Raw genomic sequence first — 18,041 nt, 5'->3', positions numbered from 1 at the left:
GGGGTGGGCGCTTGTAGTCCCAGCTACTCGGGAGGCTGAGACAGTAAAATGGTGTGAACTCAGGAGGCAGAGCTTGCAGTAAACTGAGATCATGCCACTGTATTCCAGCCTGGGTGACAGAGTGAGATCCGTCTCAAAACAAACAAACAAACAAAAAAACATTTTAAATTGGAAATACTGTAAGTCAAAAATGCATTTAATACACTTAACCTACCAAACATCATAGCTTAGTTTAGCCTACCTTAAATATGCTCGGAACACTTACATTAGCCCAACGTTACATTAGTTGGGCAAAATCATCTAAAACAAAGCCTATTTTATAATAAAGTGTTGGATATCTCATATAACTTACTGAATAATGCACTGAAAGTGAAAAACAGAATGGCTGCATGGGCACTTGAAGTATGGTTTCAACTGCATGCACATTGCTTTCGCACCATTGGAAAGTAAAAAAATCGTAAGTTGAACCATTGTAAGTTGAGGACTGTCTGTATATTTCTATGCCTCGTGACTGAAGTTGACAAGAGAAGGATTATGAAGATGTACTTGATGGAATTCCAGGCATGTTAGCATAGTTCTTAGTAGGTCTTAAAATGGAAATAAAACTCAAGGCTTTATTCTGAGAAATTCTTCAAGCCGCTTTGTTAAATTCACATCAGCACTAGAAAAGTACACAATATCTGCATAGATTTAAACTTTTATCACAATTCAAAAGCGAGATATGATAAGATCCTTAGGATTTGGGTTGTGGAAATAAAGTATTAATAATACTCTCTCTTGGCCGGGCACGGTGGCTCATGCCTGTAATCCCAGCACTTTGGGAGGCCAAGGTGGGAGGATCATGAGGTCAGGAGTTCAAGACCAGCCTGACCAACATGGTGAAACCCTATCTCTACTAAAAATACAAAAATCAGCCTGGCGTGGTGGTGAGCGCCTGTAATTCCAGTTACTCAGGAGGCTGAGGCAGGAGAATCACTGGAACCCGGGAGGTGAAGCTGAGGCAGGAGAATCACTGGAACCCGGGAGGTGAAGGAGCCGAGATCATGCCACTGAATTCCAGCCTGGGCGACAGAGAGAGACTCTGTCTAAAAAAAAAAAAAACAACAACAACAACAAAAAAACCTAGGTTGCGTGCAGTGGCTCATGTCTGTAATCTCATTACTTTGGGAGGCCGAGGCGAGCAGATCACAAGGTCAAGAGATCGAGACCATCCTGGCCAACATGGTGAAATCCCATCTCTACTAAAAATACAAAAATTAGCTGGGTGTGGTGGCATAAGCCTGTAGTCCCAGCTACTTGGGAGGCCGAGGCAGGAGAATCGCTTGAACCCGGGAGGTGGAGGTTGCAGTGTGCCAAGATCACGCCACTGCACTCCAGCCTGGCGACAGAGTGAGACTCCGTCCCAAAAATAATGGCCAGTACGGTGGCTCGCGCCTGTATTCCCTAGCACTTTGGAAGGCCAAGGCAGGCGGATCATGAGGTCAGGAGATCAAGACCATCCTGGCTAACACGGTGAAACCCCATCTCGACTAAAAAATACAAAAAATTAGCCAGGCATGGTGGCAGGCGCCTGTAGTCCCAGCTACTCAGGAGGCTGAGGCAGGAGAATGGTGTGAACCCGGTAGGTGGAGCTTGCAGTGAGCCAAGATCGCGCCACTGCACTCCAGCCTGGGTGAGAGAGCAAGACTCTGTCTCAAAAAATAATAATAATAATAATACTCTCTCTTTAATTGTCTTTAGGGGTACTTCATAGAGCCACCCACTTAGATAACCTTCTGTAAATATCCCCAAATTGCATTCCCTACCTCAGTTTATGGACACATAAACTGAAACAGGAAAAAGAATGAACTGGGATAGGTTGAGTATACATTTTTTCCTTCACCTCTATTGACCCTATCTGTATTTCTTCCACTAGCAAAGGCAACAAAAAAAGGGAACAAATAAAGCCCTTCTCTGCAGGTAAAAATATTAGTCCAGAATGATTTGGGGCCATAAAAGTGGGATAAAAGTAAGTTGAATTACTCTGACTGGAGGGTGACAACCAATTTGATCTGACCCTTCATCTTTTTCCGTGCTCCAAATCATAAAAATCTAAACATATAACTGCAATAAAATAGGAATGCCATTTGGAATTATTGTGACAATTGTTATAGAGATTAACATTTTAATTGAAAACTTCCTATGTGTAAAAATAGTTTAAACAGGATGACTTAGTTCATTTTCCGTTTCTATAACAGAATACCATAGACTGGGTAATTTATAAAGAACAGACGTTTATTTGACTCGTGGTTCTAGAGACTGGGAAGTCCAAGAGCATAGCACAAGCATCTGACAAGGGTCATCCCATGGCAGAAGAGTGGAAAGGGGAAGCGAGCACATTAGACAGGGAGACAAGATGGGGGCCAAACTTATCCTTTTAGCAGGAGCCCACTCCCAGGACAATGAACCTACTCTTGAAATAATGGCACTAATCCATTCATGAGGGCTCTTTAATCACCTCTTAAAGGCCCCACCTCTTATTTAATACTATCATAATGGCAATTAAGTTTCCAGCACATGAACTTTGGGGGACCTATTTAAACCATAGCACAAGAGATAAGAGGAAATATCAGATGTGAACTAGTTCATTCAAAAGGAATTAATAGTTTTTGCTTTTAAAAAATTCAAATCAGTTGCATCTTTTGGTATTACTCTGTAAAAAACACTTAAAATACATTATACCGTGTTACCCTCACAGCAACCCTTGAGGTCAGTTTTAATATTTCCATTTTGTAGAGGAGTCTTAGAGAGGTTATTAACCCAAAGTCACACAAATGACATCGTTGTAATAATAATGGCAAAGTCAGATTCAAACTCAAGCTGACAATTTTTCATCACTTTGTAAATAGATATAACACCCTCAATAATTATTTTACATCACCATTATCTGAAATTAGCTCATTAAGGACTCTAAATCGGATGCTTAACAGCAACCATCTTGTTTTGAAAACCACCCCATTACGTTTGTATAGCATTTGTCACAAAGTGTTTTCATTGGATCTTTACCACATCCTCTGAGGTAGGTAGGCAGATGTTATAGAATACGAAATTGAGGTGCTGAGAGAGGCAGTCACTGCCCCAGGGTAAGGCTAAGTTGGATTCTCACAGTTCAGCATCTCTATATTGAGGAATCTCTATTGTGCTGTGAGTTGTGTGCGTCTACATCAGGGCCCCACACTGGGCTAGAAGCTCTTTGAGGGCTGGTCCTGTGTATGTCCTGTTTGTGACCTGGATGCCTAGCCCAGTGTTGATAGCCCATATAGAGTTATGTCACTCCATAAACATTCTAAACAGCTTTATCAAGGTATAAATAGCTATGAAATAATATGAAATATGTATATTGGTCTTTGCCTCTAGGTCCTGACATAGAGCTCTTAAAACCATTGTCAATAGGGACACTAGGAGAATCTTTTGTTATAATATTCAGATTTTTTTTTTTTTTTTGAGACAGAGTCTTGCTCTGTCACCCAGGCTGACGTACAGTGGCACAATCTTGGCTCACTACAACCTCTGCCTCCTGGGTTCAAGCAATTCTGCTGCCTCAGACTCCCAAGCAGCTGGGATTACAGGTGCCCGCCACCAGGCCCAGCTAATTTTTGTATTTTCAGTAGAGATGGGGTTTCACCATGTTGGCCAGGCTGGTCTTGAACTCCCAGCCTCAAGTGATCCACCAGCCTTGGCCTCCCAAAGTGCTAGAACTATAGGCGTGACCACCGCACCTGGCCTTGTCTATACTTAATTTCTATTTTCTCTCCTCTCTCGAACCCACTCCAATCAAGTCTTCCTTCCACTGTTTCACTGAAACTGCACTTATGAAAATCACCAATGACCTCCATGCAGTCAAATCTAAAGGACGAATCTCAGTTCTTATCTTGTTCTGCCTATCAGTAGCATTTGTCTTACCGGTTGGTCTCTTCTTTTTTTTTTTTTTTTTTTTTGAGACAGAGTCTCGCTCTGTCGTCCAGGCTGGAGTGCAGTGCTGTGGTCTCGGCTAACTGCAAGCTCCACCTCCCTGGTTCACGCCATTCTCCTGTCTCAGCCTCTCAAGTAGCTGGGACTACAGGCGCCACGCCCGGTTAATTTTTGTTTTGTTTTGTTTTATATTTTTAGTAGAGACGGGGTTTCACCGTGTTAGCCAGGATGATCTCGATCTCCTGACCTTGTGATCAGCCCGCCTCGGCCTCCCAAAGTGCTGGGATTACAGGCTTGACCCACCACGCCCAGCTGGTTGGTCTCTTCTACCTGAGACCCTTTCTTCACCTTGTCTCCAAGACACCACCCTCCGTGGTTCTCCTCATACCTCAATTGCATTCCTTCTCTGCATTCTTTGTTGAGGTCTTCTTTATTTTCCTAACCTTTAAAAACTGGTGTACCTGGGTCACATTCCACAGATCTTTTCTCTTCTCTATCTACATATCCTCACTCCTCGCTGTTCTCAACCAGACCATTTATATGTTATTGCCTCCCAAATTCATATATCTAGCTGTCTTCGTCTGTTTTTGCTGCTATAACAAAATAGCACTGACTGGGTAACTTATAAATAATAGAAATTTATTTCTCACAATTTTGGGAGCTGGGAAGTCCCAGCTCAAGGTGCTGAAAGATTCAGTGTATGATAAAGGGCTCTATCTGCTTCCAAGATGCTGTCTTGTTGCTGTGTCCTTTACAAGAGACAAATGCTGTGTCCTTACATGGAAGAAGAGACGAAAGGGCCAGGCAGCTTTTACAAGGGCATTAATCCCATTCAAGAGGGCAGAGCCCTCATGGCCTAATCACCTCCCAAAGACCCCACCTCTTAATGCCATCTCCTTGGGGTTTAAGTTCCACACATATGAATTTTGGAGGGACACATACATTCAAACAATAGCACTAGCCCAACTTCTTACCCAAATTCTAGAAATATGCATTTATCCAGCAGGCTATGTGACATCTCTATTTGGATGTCTACAGGCATCTAAACAAGCCAAAAACAAAACTCCTGATCTTCTGAAGAGCCTCATATTGCTCTTCATTCAGCTCACCATTTCATAAAAGTAGTAACTCCTTTCTTCCACTTGTTCAGGCCCAAATCTGGGAATCTATCTTGACTCTTACTCCTCCTCTCACGTCCCACATGCACTCCATTAGAATACCCAGTAAGCCATTCCTGCAAAACTTATTCATAGTCGGACTGCTTCTTATTACTCCTGCTCTGCCAATTTAGTCCAAACCACCATCATTGCTTGCCTGAATCATTGCGGTAGCCTCACAATTGGTGCTCCACTTCTATCCACATCCCCCTCACTCGATTTTTTACCCAGTGAAGTGATACTTTTAATATTCAAGTTAGATCATGTTCGTTTTCTGTTTGAAACTCTCCTGTGGTTTCCCATTCTACTCAGGGTGAAATAAGCTCTTCTATGATATGCGTCTACCACCAGGATCTCCACCCACTCTTATCTCATTTCCTATAGCTCTCCAGTGTTCACCCTACTCTGTCCACAATGGTATCCTTGCTATTCCTCAGTTACGTCAAGCACACCCCATCTCAGAATCTTTGTACTTCTAATATTCTCCAGACATTCACAGGTAATACCCTAACTTCCTTAATAGCTAGGCCTTTCCTAACTACACCCATATAAAATAAATTTTCTCATCTCTCTCTGTCCCCTTATCCTGATTTTTTTTTTTAATTAGCTGCCTCAGGACATCTTCGAATATCTTAATTTATTATTCTTCATAGCATTATTTTAAAATGTTTTATTTTAAAATAATTATAGAGTCATACGTAGTTGTAAAAAATTATACCGAGATTCTGTGTACCCTTTATTCAGTTTCCTACAATGGTCACATTTTACAAAACTGTAGTGAACTATCACGACTAAGAAATTGACATTGCTACAGTCAAGATACAGAGTATTTCCACAGTTCCACCACCTCAGAATCCTTCGTGCTGCCCTTTTATAGCCACATCCACTTCCCTTAACCCCTGACAACCACTAATCTGTTCTCTATTTCTATCATTTTGTTACTTCAAGAATGTTATATAGCCCAGGCACAGTGGCTCACTTTTGTAATCACAGCACTTCGGGAGGCGGAGGTGGGCGGATCACTTGAGGTCAGGAATTCAAGACCAGCCTGGCCAACACGGTGAAACCCCATCTCTACTAAAAATACAAAAATTAGCCAGGCATAGTGGCAACGAGCCTATAATCCCAGCTACTCGGGAGGTTGAGGTAGGAGAATCACTTGAACCCGGGAGGCGGAGGTTGCAGTGAGCAGAGATCACACCGCTGAACTCTAGCCTGGGAGACAGAGCAAGATCCGTCTCAAAAAAAACCACAACAACACAGATTCCTGGGCTCCATCTCCAGAGTTATGGATTCAGTAGGTCTGGGGTAAGGGTCGAGAATCTGAATTTCTGACTAGTTCCCTGATGATGCTGATGATGCTGATGCTGCTGATTCATGGACCACACTTTGAAAATAACTGTCTTAGAACATTTTAAAATTTCCCTCCTCATCTTCACCTGCCTGACTTATTACTTAACCTGTAGTCCTTCCCTCAGCTCAATACATGGTGTTCCATGGCACACTGGACTTACCTTATCACCTATCATACTCTACTGTAAAATCTTATTAATAAGTGTTTCTTGCTCACCAGACTGTATCCTCAACACCTAGCACAGAGTCTGGCACAGAATAGGCACTCAATTTATATGACGACTGAATAAATTCCTTAATTTTGACACTTTAATAGATTCAACTGAAGCAATATCTGTACAGCCATACAGTATTTAGAAGAAAATGCTCCTATGTACTAGAAATAAAAAATGAAAACATCAAGGCAAGGATCTCTTGATTGATAGGTTTAAGGAAAAATACATCAAGGTTTTTTTAGTTAAGATTTGCTGGGAAGTTTTTGTGTTTGTTGCAATTCATTTCAACCAAACACCAGACTGAAATAATGATGGACAACAAAGGTCAAGAATGCAAGTTGATTAAAAAAAAAAAAAAAACTTGACCTATTTTTTTTCAATAATTGCTTCAAAGTCTGTATTTTGTTCTACTAAAAGTGCACTCTTGCTGGGCGTGATGGCTCACAGCTATAATCCCAGCACTTTGGGAGGCTGAGGTGGGTGGATCACGTGAGGTCAGGAGTTAGAGACCAGCCTGGCCAAATTGATAAAACCCTGTCTCTACTAAAAATACAAAAATTTGCCAGGCATGGTGGCGGGTGCTTGTAATTCCAGCTACTTGGGAGGCTGAGGCAGGTGAATCGCTTAAACCCGGGAGGCAGAGATTGCAGTGAGTTGAGATTGTGCCATTGCACTCCAGCCTGTGCAACGGAGCAATACTCCGAAGGAAAAAAAAAAAAGTGCACTCTTTGCCTTCAGACTAAACACCCCAAACCACAAGACTATCTAACACAACCAAGTCTTGAAAACAACTCTTTGGGCCGGGCGCGGTGGCTCAAGCCTGTAATCCCAGCACTTTGGGAGGCCGAGACGGGCGGATCACGAGGTCAGGAGATCGAAACCATCCTGGCTAACACGGTGAAACCCCGTCTCTATTAAGAAATACAAAAAACTAGCCGGGCGAGGTGGCGGGCGCCTGTAGTCCCAGCTACTCGGGAGGCTGAGGCCGGAGAATGGCGTGAACCCGGGAGGCGGAGCTTGCAGTGAGCTGAGATCCCGCCACTGCACTCCAGCCTGGGAGACAGAGCGAGACTCCGTCTCAAAAAAAAAAAAAAAAAAAAAAAAAAAAAAAAACAACTCTTTGACTCACACCTGGCCAGATGCTGAAATCTGAACGTATTTGCTTGTAGAGGTCTACAAACTATTGTCTAAAATTTCAAAATAAAGAAAAAAACTCTAGAAACCTAAAGTTTTTCATAAGTTCGTGGCAAACTCAGTTAGCAGCAAGATCTGAGCTAAACAGATGTGTATATGTTTCTAGCCTTTGTTTATCCTACGTATGTTTAATACTAATGCATTTTTTGCATGCATATTTTGGTTTGATAGCAAGATACTGCTCCAGATCCTGCTGGGCTGTTACAGAATATATGGGATATGCATTATATTCCTGTCTAAAATCCTGACAACTCTCAGTTCTGAAACACATCTGGCAAGAAAGAATTTGGATACAGGATTATGTGCCTATGCTAAGAATGAGATACGAATTTCTCTTAATCTCTGTTATTTATCTACTGTATTCCAAATATTTATCCAAATATACCCTCTGTTATCTTATTGCTTCATATGTGAAAATTTGTCTTGAAAGTAGTTTTCTTCATTTTATCTATTTTAATATCAGTTAAATGTGTTGGAAATTCAATGTTCCCATTCATATGTTAGACTTTCTTTTTAAATCAGATTATAGGGAATTCTATACTTCTTTGGGATCCCTGTGGCTCACTTCCATCAGATGAATCATCGTCATCCTCATATGAATCATCGCCAGAACAATTTCAAAGTATAGAACTAAAAGATATATCTAGTGGATAACATTATTTTGGAATGCATTTGGAAGATTAATGTCACATTTATAAGCCATTGACATTTGGCAGTCTCAACAGATGAAAGCCTAATTTTTGCAGATTAAGATGTGAAGGGGGCAATGACAAACTGAAATTATTGCAAAGAGAAAAAAAAAACCCACCTAAAATATATTTAGGAATGAACCAAACAAGAAATGTGTGGTTCTGTGTGAAGAAAATGCTACTGGGAAACTTTAAAAGAAAACTTGGGTAAATGGAGAACTACATGTTTTCAGGTGGCATATTTAGTCTCAAAACAAAGAATAGTCAGGTGAGCTTAAATTGAAAGAGGGGTCTATTTGTTTTGGTGTTTTTTTGTTTGTTTTGTTTTTTTTTGTTTTTGAGATGGAGTCTTGCTCTGTCGCCCAGGCTGGAGTACATTATGATCTCAGCTGACTGCAACCTCCACCTCCCAGGTTCAAGTGACTCTTCTGCCTCAGCCTCCCGAGTAGCTGGGATTACAGGCATGTGCCACCACGCCTGGCTAATTTTTGTATTTTTAGTAGAGACGAGGTTTCACCATGTTGGCCAGGCTGGTCTCGAACTCCTGACCTCATGATCCCCTGCCTCGGCTTCTCAAAGTGCTGGGATTATAGGTATGAGCCACCAAGTCTGGGCAAAAAGGGGTCTATTTGAAGGAGGAGGGGTACCTTGTGGAGATCCCTAAGAGTGGATAGGGCAGTAGAGACTTAGTAGTGACAAGCTAGGACCTGGAAAGCCCCAGAACCCAGGGCAGGTAATCCATCATCCCTCTCTGTCGCCACAGGACTTCGAAACTGCTTCTCTGTGAATCTGCTTCTTTCTGCAGCCTTGCTTTCTCTGTAATACATACATGTGGATCAAACATCTCTCCCTCCTTTTCCCTTACTTTCTAGGTCAAGAGACCAGTTAAAACTATGTAACTGCACATTTCCAGGAAAGAATCTGATTGGACCAGCCTGAATCAGTTTTCTACCCACCCCTAGTCCACATTTCCCGGAAAGAGAATCTGATTGGACCAGCTTGAATCAGTTTCCTATCTGCCTCTATTCCAATCAGCTATGGCAAGGGAGAAGCGGGTTAATAAAGGATAAGGATGCCAACTGGGACGTGGGAGAGTGGTGGAGGCAAACTGACTGGCATGTTCATTATAAACATATGAACAATTCCATATTGTGGAGAGGCAATAGGACAAGAGCACAGGCTCTGGGGTCAAACTGCCTAGCTTTGACTTTTGACCTCGCCACTTAGCAGCTTGACTTTGGACAAATTATTCAATTTCTTTTTCTTTTTTTTTTTGAGATGGAGTCAGTCTCGCTGTCACCCAGGCGGGAATGCAGTGGCGCTGTCTTGGCTCACTGCAACTTCCACCTCCCAGGTTCAAGCGATTCTCCTGCCTCGGCCTCCTGAGTAACTGGGACTACGGGCGGGTGCCACCACACCCGGCTAATTTTTTGTATTTTTAGTAGAGACAGGGTTTCACCATGTTAGCCAGGATGGTCTTGATCTCCTGACCTCCTGATCCGCCCACCTCGGCCTCCCAAAGTCCTGGAATTACAGGCAAGAGTCAATGCGCATGGCCCAATTATTCAATTTCTTTATGCCTCAGTTATCCCATCTGTAAAATGAGGGTGATAATAGAGTTGTGTGGATTACATAACACAAATAAGGCACTTCGTAGTTTACGTATTTATTACTTTCATAAAGATATCCATTGCCCCTAAATTTATCAATAAAAGTAACTGCAATCGCAATCAAAGTTACAATTTTTTTTTTTTTTTTTTTGACAGAGTTTTGCTCTTGTTGCCCAGGCTGGAGTGCAATGGTGTGATCTCGGCTCACCGCAACTTCCAACTCTCGGGTTCAAGCGATTCTCCTGCCTCCGTCTCCCAAGTAGGTGGGATTACAGGCATGCACCACCATGCCCGGCTAATTTGGTATTTTTAGTAGAGATGGGGGTTTCTCCATATTGGTGAGGCTGGTCTCGAACTCCCGACCTCAGGTAATCCACCTGCCTCGGCCTCCCAAAGTGCTGGGATTACAGGGATATCCTCTGCCATCCTGGGAAAAGCACACAGATTTATACACTATTGGTAATGTTCTAGGTTAAGTTGAGGTTGGCTTCATATTATTATGCTTTTAAACTTACATATATCACAAAATTATATTTTACATGTGTTAAATATATTTTTAAAGACTAGTAAGCAGGGATTTATCCCATCAGAAATTTTTAAATAATCTAAAGGTATGTTAAAACAGTATTACTGCCCAGTAGCAGATAAATCAGTGAAACAGAAAAAGTACATATGGACATTTAGTACAGTCATCCCATGGTAACTATGTGCGACTGTTTCCAGGAACCCCCGTGGATAATAAGCCCATTACATAAAATGTAATATTTGCATATAACCTACCCACATCCATCCTCCCGTATACTTCAAATCACTCTAGATTACTTATAATACCTAACGCAATGTAAATGCATAGCATTTGTGCTGGAATTACAGGCGTGAGCCACTGCGCCTGGCAAATTATTTTTTTTAAACTCTAAAAATGCTAGAAGAAAATACAGGTAACCATGACATCAAAGCTAGAAACAAAGGAAATGACTCATTAGACATAACTACAGAAAAATTAAAAACTTTCCTCAGTAAAAACAAAACAAAAAAAACCATAGGTGATATTAAAAGATTAATTTAAAAAACAGGAAAAATATCTGTAAATATCTCAATCAAAGGTTAATATTTCTAATATACAAAAAGCACTTGCAATTTCTAAAATATGAATATTTCATTTGAAAAATAGGCAGAAGTCATGAACTAGCAATTCACAAAAATAGAGCCAATAATTATATGAAAGATGTTCAGTTTTACACGTAGGCAACAAACTGCAAATTAAAACAGGCCTTTTTTAAAGAGATGATAAAGATCAGGAAGATTGACAATATCTAAGATTAGCAAGGAGATGCAGACAGCATATTCGTTCTCATACTGTTAATGGAAAAGTAGTAAATAGGTTTCTAGGGGAGCGTCTGGTAACATTTGGAATCTTACAAACGTGCATTTTCCTTGATCCAGTAATTTTACTTCTATGAATTTATTGTAAGAAAATAATCAAGGACATATACAGATTTACATATAAGAATATTCATCTAGGATTGTAGACCTGAAAAGCTGTCAATACCTGAAAAGTCCAACAACTTAGGGACTGGTTGAACAAATTATATCCATACAGCCATTAAAAATGATTCTGTAGGCTGGACCCGGTGGCTCATGCCCACCATCCCAGCACTTTGGAAGCCTGAGGTGGGAGGATCACTTGAGCCCAGGAGTTCAAGACCAGCCTGGGCAACAGGGCAAGACCCTATCTCTTAAAAAAAATATATATATATATATATAAAATATATATATTAAGAGATTTTACATATACATATATAATATGTATATATTACATATTATACATATATTATACATATATTACACACATACATTATATATAATGTATACACACGTATACATATATGTATATATAAAATCTATTTTAATTTACCTGCAAAGACATTACTGGGAGACAACGCGGTTACGTTTTCCTATTTTAAAAAACCAAACATCTTTACGTGTATGTATGAAAACTCTAAATTTATGTAGCAATATGTTAATAGTATTATCCATGGTGGCAAGAATGAGAGTTTAAGTTTCTTTTATAAACATGTATGTACTATTGAACTACTGCTATTACAGGGAGCAGGCATTTTTTAAAAGCACTATTCTTACAATCAGGAAATACAGGACACTATTACTTCGCGGGGGAAGACGGACACTGGGAAGAGTCCACGCCAGCGAAGGCAGGCGAAGACCGGGCTCGCTGACGCCCTCCGTCGCCCGCGCCTCTTCCCACAGCTCTCGGAGGAGCCCAGCGACCGGAAACACGCCACGCCGGGCCTCAGGAATTCTGGGCATGGGACGGACAGCTCGTGACCTCAGAAGGAGGAAAACGGTCACCTTCTGAAAGAAATACGAACTCCATTTTCCTGTATCAGAACACTTCTCATTCCCCTGAGCGCGGCGTTTCTATCCTGAGGTGTTGGGAGGAGGTTCGAGGTGGGCGGGGTGACGGTTTTCTCTTGGAAATGAAAAACAGCCTTTCCCGCTACCCCCGCCCGCTCACACAAGAGAGGCTTGGAGTCCGCCCCGCGGAAAGCCGTTTCTATGGGTGACGACGTATGGCAACGCGTCTAAGGCGACGTCGGCGAGGGGACTATTGTGTTCCCAAAGTCGTCCTCAAAGGAGGACAGAAGTTTCGGGGAGCCGGGGGCGTAGAGGCGAGGCACGATCTGATTGGCCCGTGGCTCCGCAACGAGGGGTCTGGACGGGGCGGAAGTACGGGCGTGCGCAGGGGCGTCCCCGCGGCGTCCCCGCGCGCCGGCTAGTCTCTCTCATGCCCTTGCGGGTGCGCAGGTCTATAAACTGGGCGGAGCGAGGGAAGTGATGTGTGGCTTCCGGAAGGACGCGCGTAAATCATCCGCGATAAGTAACAAGTCGCGGTAGTCCAGCGAGGCCTTCTTACGAGACCAAGCCCTTGGTGGGTGTGGCACTGGCGAACCCGAGGAATGAGAAAGGAGGCCCGGCAAAAAGTTCGGGTCAGCTGCTGGCCGCTCCAGGTGTAGCTTAGGGCGGGGAGGGATTAACTTCCCGGAACATCCTGGGGTAAAGACCTCGCAGAACAGCGAAACCGCTGAGGGACTGTTGGGTGGAGAGGCCTTGGAGACGGACAGGCCCACACACTCCCTTTCCTCGTGAGGGTCACCGACCCGCCTACTTGGGAACCAGATAGACCTGACGGTTGTGTTTGCGGGGTGGAGGTTGATGACCAGTTGTTGAGTGAATAGCAGAGACATTTGCGTAGGAGTGTTGATGCAAGATTTTTTATTTTATTTTATTTTTGAGATGGAGTCTCGCTGTCTCCCAGGTTGGAGTGTAGTGGCGGGATCTCGGCTTATTCCAACCTCCGCCTCACGGGTTCAAGCGATTCTCCTGCCTCAGCCTCCCGAGTAGTTGGTACTACAGGCACGTGCCACCACGCCAGGCTGATTTTTGTATTTTTAGTAGAGACGGGGTTTCACCATATTGGCCAGGCTGGTCTCGAACTCCTGACCTCAGGTGATCCACCCGCCTCAGCCTCCCAAAGTTGCTGGGATTACAGGCTTGAGCCACTGCCCCCCAGCCTTCTCCCTTCCCCCGCTCCCCAGACGGAGTTTAGCTTTTGTTGCCCAGGCTGGAGTGCAATGGCGCGATCTCGGCTCGCTGCAACCCCCACCTCCTGGCTTCAAGTGATTGTCTTGCCTCAGCCTCCCAAGTAGCTGGGATGACAAGCACCTGCCACCAAGCCCAGCTAAATGTTTTTGTATTTTTGGTAGAGACAGGGTTTCATCATGTTGACCAGGCGGTCTTGGACTCCTGACCACAGGTGATCTACCCGCCTCCGCCTCCCAAAGTGCTAGCATTACAGGCGTGAGCCACCACGCTTGGCCTGCAGGCTGTATATTCATCAGCAGCCCTGGCATCAGCTTCTGATGAGAACCTCAGGAAGCTTCCACTCATGGTAGAAGGTGAAGGGAAGCCAGTGTGTCACACAGCAAGAGGGGGAGCAAGAGGAAAGGAGGTGCCAGGCTCTTTTTAACAATCAGTTCTCAGAGATTGAGTGAGAACTCATTACTGCAAGGATAGCACCAAGCCATTCATGAGAGATCTGCCCCCATTACTCAAAACAACTCCCACTAGGCCTCACCTCCAGTGTTGGGAATCAAGTTTCAACATGAGATTTGGAGAGGAGAAATATCCAAACTGTATTGGGATTCAGCATGTGAATTGGGGGGTGGGGGCACAGACGTTCAATCCATAGTAGTTATTTTTGGTGACCTACCATTTTCATTTTTAGAGAAACAGTTCTTTTTCACTTTTACTTAGCTAACTTTTCTGATATGAATAAAATTGCATATTTGTAATAACGAATATGAGTGACATACACAGATTAGATACAAACAAACTTTCCTGGTAAGCAAAAATCTCAGCTGGTAAGAGCAGAAGTGCATGGGCCTATTAAGTAGCCTGCAACTTTACTATAGCCTGCAGTGTGCTGCATGTTCTATGTGAATTTGCTTTACAGAGGGAATGAGCAAGATTGATTAATCCAGGCTTAGACAAGTGGCCTCTAAAGTAAGCTTCTGTTGCTCCACTGTTTTTCCAAACTCCCAGGGTAGAAACTCTTGTGTTTCTACTTGATATGGGAGTACTTGATATAGGAGTAAATTCATAGGATAAATTTCCAGCTTTGTACCTTTCTTTCATTTGATTAAACGTTATGAAATATGTACTATATGATGAGCCCTGTTCTAAACCCTAAGGATTCAAAGATGAGTAAGACATGGTTCCTGCTCTTGAAAATTTCAGTATAGTAGTATAATTCTCAAAGCTGCCCAAAGGCACAATGACTACATATGCACATGTTAACAACAGGGCCTCTAACTACAATGTATACACGTAAGTCACCGGGGTGCCAGTAAAAATACTTATTTCCACTTTACTTCTGTGAACCTCCTCCCTATAACCCATATCTGATCACAAGAGAAAGACAAATTCCAATAAAGGAGAATCATGCCTGACCAGGGCTTTTCAAAACTGTCAATATCATCAAAAACAAGGAAAGTTTGAGATAATGGCATCATCCAAAGGAGCCTAAGACAACCACCTAAATTTAAACGTGGTACCCTGGACAGGATCCTGGAACAAAAAAAGGATATTAGGTAAAAAGGCAATCTGAATAAACTATGAACTTTAGTTAATAAGAATTTATCAATATTGGTTCATTAATTGTAATGAATGTTCCATTAATGTAAGATGTTAATAGTAAGGGGAACTGTAGTGGGTAGGGAAGGATATGAGAACTATACTATCTGCTCAATTTTTCTGTAATTCTAAAATTGTTCTAAAAAATAAAGTGTGGCTGGGTACAGTGGCTCACGCCTTTATTCCCAGCACTTTGGGAGGCCAAGCTGGGCAGATCACCTAAGGTCAGGAATTTGAGACCAACCTGGCCAACATGGTGAAACCCTGTATCTACTAAAAATACAAAAATTAGTGGGGCGAGAGGGCGGCTACTGAGAAGGCTAAGGCAGGAGGATCGCTTGAACTCAGGAGGTGGAGGTTGTAGTGAGGCAAGATCACACCACTCCATTCCAGCCTAGGTGACAGAGTGAGACTCCATCTCAAAAAATAATAATAAATAAGTAATAAAATTTACTAGCCAGGCATAGTGGTGCCCACCTATCATCCCAGCTACTTGGGAGTCTGAGGTGGGAGAATCACTTGAGCCCAAGAGTTCAAGGCCAGCCTGGGCAACATAGTGAAAACCTGTCTCTTAAAAAATTATTTAAAATTTAAAAATAAAGTTTATTTAAAAGTATGTATATTCTTGTGCTTCTCCCCTGGATTCAATAATTCAGAGATGACTGGAACTCTAAATTATTGATAATATGAATCATTATGAAGTAGGGGATTAACACAACACTTTGAGAAACACTGCAGATTTAGAGTAATGTAAGTTTCTACAGAAATTGGAGGCCCTAATGAATGACAATATGAGTGTGTTAGCAATAGTGACTTATTCAGGCTATCTCAATGGAGATTTATTACAAGACTGTGTGAGTCAATAAGAGACAGAAGAATCCCACAGAAATCCTAGAGCAGTAATCAAAGCACAGACAAGTCCCATGGAGACGGAAATCACAGGATCCATCTCTAAAACTACATTATTTTGGTAATCCTTCACTTGCAGTTTGGATACTCTTTAAGAGTGGTATTCCACTTTAACATGATTCAGCTATTCTCTTGATCGCTACTACCCTTGGAGGCATTTTCCCCTGCTTCTCTCACTGCCGACTAAATTTTCTTCACATTTCCCAGTTCTCATGGCCAAACTCAGAATCCTATTTCTTTGTCATCATTTGTCACCTCCTGCTTGGGCAGCTTGCTGCCCTTGGTTCACTGCAAAGCAGAAGAGGAATGCAAGGTAGTGTGGCCAGGCTGGAACTACTGACCTCAGGCAATCCACCCACCTCAGCCTCACAAAGTGCTGGGATTACAGGCCTGAGCCACTGTGCTCGGCCTTGTTGATATTCTCTCTTCAAGTGACCAGAGTGTTAAAAATTTTTGAAAGCCTTCATTTCCAATTTTATGTTAGTATTATTGTTATATGGAATAGAAATAACAATTGCTGGAGTAATATAAATTTATTTTAAATTTATAAATATAGTTTTTTAAAAAAAATTACATTTATAAATGTATTTGAAGAGTTTACTATGAAGTCAATAATTAAAAGCTAGTTAAATGTAAGCATTTGTTTAATTCTTCAGTTTCTAGTTTTCTGTCTAGGAGGTAATATGCCCAAGGTTCTTTTTTTTTTTTTTTTGAGACGGAGTCTCGCTCTGTCACCCAGGCTGGAGTGCAGTGGCTGGATCTCAGCTCACTGCAAGCTCCGCCTCCCGGGTTTACGCCATTCTCCGGCCTCAGCCTCCCGAGTAGCTGGGACTACAGGTGCCCGCCACCTCGCCCAGCTAGTTTTTTGTATTTCTTAATAGAGACGGGGTTTCACCGTGTTAGCCAGGATGGTTTCGATCTCCTGACCTCGTGATCCGCCCGTCTCGGCCTCCCAAAGTGCTGGGATTACAGGCTTGAGCCACCGCGCCCGGCCCCAAGGTTCTTTTTGAAAGTATCTGGCCGGTGTAGGACAAGACAATCTTTCAAGGCTCCAGGTTAGTTAACTGTTTCTCTGCTTTGCATTGACTCAAATTCTCAAGAGCAAGACTGTGGTAAAATACAAAGGGAGAAACTAAACACACAAGAAGCAAAAGCAGGAGAGAGAAGAGGCTAGAAAGGAATGTTGAAGGAAGCAAACCATGTGCAGGGTAGGCTAATGATTCTGTAGTAAAAAATGCCCTCCAATTCTCAAGGACTTAGAACAGAGATTTATTTCCCACTTGTGCTACACTGGGACACTTGCTCATCATGGCAGAGAGAAAGCAGAACATAGCGAACCACTGGCTCTCCGAACTCCTGCCAGGGAGTTGACACACGTCCTGTTCACTTGCATTTTACTGGTCAAAGCAAATTACATGACTGATTTCCTCAGGAAGGGGATATATAATCAGCGTTTAGGAGAGACACCACAGAAAGGGTACCAAATATAAGTCAGTAGTAGACAGAATACCTCATAAAGACTACAGTCTTGTATGGGATTATTTAAAATTACATTTAACCTTATTTCAGCATGATTACTTTGACTAAATTATTTGCTGCCCCAGCTTCAGCATTGGACATAAGAAAGTGAAATAATATCAGGTACTACTGCTGCCACTGTTGTGTGAATATAAGAGGGTAGTTTTGTGCCAACCTGTCCTCGAGATATTCTGTCTTACTGGCTCAACTTGAAGCATGTTCCCTTTACTGAGG

At 42.5% G+C, this 18,041-nt stretch overlaps 1 protein-coding gene across 14 annotated transcripts in view; it reads left to right on the top strand.

The window, feature by feature from the left end:
- COMMD1 (copper metabolism domain containing 1) overlaps window positions 1-18,041 on the top strand; it is a 960,866-nt gene that overhangs the window by 579,400 nt on the left and 363,425 nt on the right. The window contains exon 1 of one of the 14 annotated variants that reach the window (XM_050753529.1): window positions 14,406-14,409. The exons of the other annotated variants lie outside the window; for them this stretch is intronic. The gene's annotated coding sequence lies outside the window, so the exon portion shown is untranslated. Of the gene's footprint in view, window positions 1-14,405; window positions 14,410-18,041 lie in introns of those variants that run through there. 14 annotated transcript variants of the gene reach the window in all.

Source organism: Macaca thibetana, chromosome 13 (genome assembly GCF_024542745.1).
Source record: "Macaca thibetana thibetana isolate TM-01 chromosome 13, ASM2454274v1, whole genome shotgun sequence".
NCBI classification, from domain to species: Eukaryota; Metazoa; Chordata; class Mammalia; order Primates; family Cercopithecidae; genus Macaca; species Macaca thibetana.
The sequence above is the reverse complement of the archived record's forward strand: the minus strand, read 5'-3'. Positions and strand labels throughout refer to the sequence as shown.